This window comes from Clupea harengus, chromosome 10 (genome assembly GCF_900700415.2).
Source record: "Clupea harengus chromosome 10, Ch_v2.0.2, whole genome shotgun sequence".
In the NCBI taxonomy this organism is placed as follows: domain Eukaryota; kingdom Metazoa; phylum Chordata; class Actinopteri; order Clupeiformes; family Clupeidae; genus Clupea; species Clupea harengus.
The window spans coordinates 13,127,244-13,132,151 of record NC_045161.1 but is presented as its reverse complement, the minus strand read 5'-3'; the positions used below and the strand labels follow the sequence as shown (position 1 = coordinate 13,132,151).

Sequence of the window (4,908 nt, the reverse complement as noted above, 5' to 3'; positions counted from 1 at the left end):
AGCACACATGACCCGAAGTGGCACCAAGGTCTCAAAAATCCAGTGCTGAACTCTAAATGCTAAAAGTAGAAGCCAAAAAAAGAATCTGTGATAAATATCATCTGTTTATTTTGATTGTGAAGTGCTGCTTTCTAGTCCTTAAGCCACAAAGGAGGACGTGTGTCCTCTTTTTAAAATGTATTTGTCTACCATATATGGTGTAGTTTAGGCTGTATGTACAGATGCCTCTTTACACCAGTCATTCTTGAGACAGCGCCACAAGTCAAACCACCAAATCTCCCCGAACCCACTTTTTGTCGCTTTAACCTTTAGATCAGCCTTAAACTATGCTGAGATAAAGCATGACTTTATATAAATATCATTTTATGATTGCTGATAATAATATATCCTTTTTTCTGTTGAATTGAGAAAGAAATCTAAATATATGAAAAATATATGACACATGACATGTACATTTTATAGTTCATTTGATTGACTTTTTATTTTGATCCAGTAAGACTCAAGACTTACTGGTGTGGGCTGGCATCAGAAGAGGCATTCTATTCCGCCTGTGTTGTAAAATGATGTATATTTTTGTGAATATTGTACATAAGAGAACATGACGTTACTCACTAACAAACTAAAAAGTCTGAGATGTGAGTGATGTAGTGTTGTCAAAGGGTGAACAGCTAGTATTCCCCAAAGATCTCATGCTTCGTGCAAGAGGGGACTGACAGTGATTTAAAGCTAACTTGAGACATAGTGGAGAGTGAACAGGAAGCTAAACCAGTTACGCACAGTTAGTATTCTGTGTAGCAGTGTCAATCTCATAAAGTATCTGAGAAGCATCCAATATATAGTTCAAACACCATAGTAGTATCTATTTGCAAATACATATTTAGCTGAATTAGTGCGTTTTCCCCCCCGTGTTGGTAAACTGATCCGCTGTTGCCCGACACAACTCAACTAACTGATATTAAAACCTAGTCAAAGGAAACGTCTGAGTTTTCAATTCACCAAAACCACCTCTGGCTGAAATGAGCCAAAGGTGGTTAGACATACACATTAACAGTCTGTAGTCTCAGTCCAGTTATTTCAGGAGGCATATCCTTACTGCAAGTGGGCTGTTCTAGGCCAAACACAGTCCCACATTAGATCAGATAAACAGAGACACCTGTGCTAACGCACGCATAGCCTCATTTTCATTATGTAGATCATACCAACAGTGAAGCGGCCCAGCGTTGCGTATCTTACCTTCAATATCAATAGGGTTGTGCTTATTCACAGTCTGTGAAGCCTCCATATAAAGTCAGATATCCTCAAATGTAATATGGGGCTCAATCAGAACATGAGTAGATTAAGGCCACTAGGGCCTGTGAGCTCCAGGCCATCTCTTTACCGAACTTCTAGCACTGACAAACCTAAGGGCATTCAGTTTCCCCCCGTAGGAAACTCTCCCATCTCTCTTCCAAGTCTGTGAGCATGAAATATTGGACAGTTAATGGGCACTTAGAATTGAGGGGGCAAGCGAGTTCAAATGGGCGTTCGTTATTTTCTGTTTTGTTTGTCGTACTTTTTTTTTTTTTCGTTTAATGTGTTGATGAAAAGCCAAGACAAAAAAAAAATCCCACCGTCGTGGAAAACCACGTGAATGTGCCTTCATTTATTTTTTACTCTGTCAGTCTGGAGATGAAAATGGTCTCTGTATTAAAAGTGGTGTTATTTTCTAAAGCAAGAAGGGAAGTCCGGGGAGCTCCGTTTGCTCCGGACACCGTACACTGTGTATATATTGAGAAGTGAAAACGGCCCTCCCTCATTAATATCCTATTTACACAAACTGTATGTGTATCAGATGCTACGCGTGTGTGCTATCGCTTGCTGCGTACTAATCCATAGAATGTATTCCCGAAGCTGACAAGCCGTTGTTCTGTGTAAAACATGTGTAGATGTCCTCTGAGAGAGTGTGTAAAACAGAGTATATAAATATAAATCTATATATTTGTGTAAAGTTTATATTTTTAAAAGTATATTCCCAGAGCCAACTTAAAAAATGATCTCTAAGCATACTGTGAATTTGTTGTACGCTAGCGCTGATTTCTTTTTGTCTGCTAAAATATATATATACATATGCATATATATATGTGTGTGTGTGTGTGTGTGTGTGTGTGTGTGTGTGTGTGTGTGTGTGTGTGTGTGTGTGTAGAGAGAGCTGACTAAAACCCCTGGAAGTGCATCTTGGGTTTTCCATTTAGATGCCTTTATGAGAGACTACCTTTGTATTTTTTAATTGAACTGAAACGAAAGAAGGAAAATCCTACCTTTTGTATTTAGATAGATTGGTCTTTTTAAGAAATAGATAATAATACTTATATATTATTATATTATGATACTGGATGACTTCCAGATGACACTTCAGCTTAGCCAGACTGTATTTTCATGCAATAACTTTACAGCCTGACAGCTACATTTCACTGTGTGCAGCAAAGTAGTACCTTTTGATATTAAAGCTGCACGGTCTATTTGTACTTACATATACCCGCCTATCTCTTCATTTGAACTTGATAAATCAGTTTCTCAATGATTCCCAAATGCGACTCTCTTTACTCAGATAGTAGTGAACTCTGACCCAGATCAGACCACATCAAGGCCAGGTCCATTTCAGAGTTCAGAGTACTAATGGTTTCAGTCAGCTTTCGCTAACACGTCTTTTTCTTTTTGTGTGTCTGTGTTGGTCATAAATAAGCCATCTGAAGGCTTCGAATGCTGTCGTTATAAAAGTTTTTACTTTTTGCTTTTCTGAGACTCAAATGTAAATGTAATCACAACTAAGCTGTTGAATGCCTTTTGGGAATGCCTGAGTAAAAGTCAGTGGTGTGTGAATGCTAAGGGCTAAAATGCTGGAATTAGTCTGTGAGATATACGGTTGGCCGTGACCATACCTTAACCATTCCCACATCTGCTACCCCCACTCCCTGCTCCCTGCTTTCCCCAACCCAGTTCATTAGCAATACACTCAAGAACTAGAGCCAGTTCACAGGTCACCTTGATCCTAGTATTCTCCCCTCTCCTCTGTGGGTTAGAGGAGAAAACAATTTTCCCTCTGTGCCCTCCGGTCAGTGATCCCCAGTCCCGGCCCATCCCTGTAGGTGACTTCTTGATCAACAAGCTCCCAGCATTTGGGGTCAGGGAATGTGGAACATCAAAACTCAAACCCATAATGTTCTCATCAGGGGGCATTAGCTTTGAAATACTACGCAAAGTCTGTGGTTCTTTTCTGAGGTTATCCCTTTTGGAGTCTCCCCTTAACCCTGGTACTGGTTTGCAGATGTTTTCTGCTAAGCTGACTGTAGTGGGGGGTGGAGATAGAAGGAGGAGGAGGAGGAGGAGGAGGAGGAGGGGGGGGGGGGTATTGGTGGTTTCTGCTTCATGTTCAGTACCACTGGTTTTGGTGGTGGGGGGGCCCTGAGTCTGGCAGGCAGCCTACCCTTGGAGGGCTAGACCCGTGTGCCCAGCAAAGCAAAGCAAAGCCCTTGTCCAATGCTGATTGTACTTTCTAATGTTTGTATTTGAATGTTTTTTGTTGAATCTACCTCAGTATTGTTACCATTGTGTGTCTGTGTGTTCTGAGTGTGTGCCTGACTCGTATGCATGTTGAGTGCTGAAAGTACTTCGGTGAGCGTGTGTGTGTGTGTGTGTGTGTGTGTGTGTGTGTGTGTGTGTGTGTGTGTGTGTAAAACAGTTACGTTTTTGATTTGGGGGAGTGATGCAAAGGTTGGGCTATTGGAGCACATATGAGGGTGCTGTTTGTGTTTTTCCTCTCTCTCTCTGTTTATGTGTTTGTTCGAGGTTCAATCGTTTTGATATTCCCCAGTGTTGTTTTCATCTTCCTAACCAAGAGCTTGGATCATTTTATGAGATAATCCAATGAAACAGAAAAGGCCCATTATTTCACAACAGGCCGGGCTGTGGGCCGCCAGCTTTTGTGTGAAATGCGAAATAAAACACAAGCAAGCTATTTCGTTGATGAGGGCTTGTTTATTTTTTTTGTCGTTCTACTAAAATGTTTTTCCTTGTAAAAAATGTACGCTGTAAATATGCATGCTGTTTCTATGTTCTGTATATACCTATTAATAAATATGTGTAATCTTTCAGAATGTCTTGTTGTTTGTCCTGGAATCTTAGAAGACAATCTCTCTCTTTCTTTCCCTCCCTCTCACTTGCTATCCTCCTGCCTTTCTCCCTCTCTCTCTCTCTCTCTCTCTCTCTCTCTCTCTCTCTTTCTCTCTCTCTCTCTCTCCCTCTCTCTCTCTCTCTCTCTCTCTCTCTCTCTCTCTCTCTCTTTCTCTCCCTTTCCTTCTCTCCCGCTCTGATGACTCCACCGCCTTATTTGGTGTGAGCAGAGGGAGGCCATAAAAGCCCTGGATGAGCACTGTGTTTCCTTAGCTTAGCTCCTATCACTCCTTTCAATAAATCAGCCCTGATTCGGCATATCTCTGTTTGTCTCCAGGCTTGTTTTCGGTGTCCCGCGGACAATTGATTGTTGTAATCGTGTGTTGGACTTGGCCGTGTGGTTCCACAGCTCTGTCATGGGCCCAGGTTTGCGCTTAGGTCATAGTATGATGCACACCATGTGGGGGTCTGGCGTTAGGACTGGATGAGGATGCAGTCATCCCCCACTCAGACACACACACACACACACACACACACATACACACAAACACACTCACAAAAGTGCAAACAGCCCTCCGTGAGGTTCATTACCCATGCACACATACTTCAACAAAAGCCATCCCTAAGGCACAGCTAACCTTTGCTCACTTTTAAGAGAGAAAAAACAAGCCGGGAAAGAAAGAAGGAGAAGGAGGAAGAGAAAAGAAAGAGACACAGGTCCCAAACTGTATCTGGACGAAGGTTCGATGACATCATCCA

General features: G+C 41.9%; 1 protein-coding gene across 3 annotated transcripts in view; it reads left to right on the top strand.

Moving 5' to 3' along the window:
- The window catches only part of tgfbr3 (transforming growth factor, beta receptor III), a 96,877-nt gene extending 92,749 nt beyond the window's left edge, over positions 1-4,128 (top strand). For all 3 annotated transcript variants that reach the window (XM_031575420.2, XM_012839531.3, XM_031575419.2), the window contains exon 17: positions 1-4,128. This exon is cut by the window's left edge and continues 601 nt beyond it. The gene's annotated coding sequence lies outside the window, so the exon portion shown is untranslated.
- Positions 4,129-4,908: the final 780 nt, after the last annotated feature.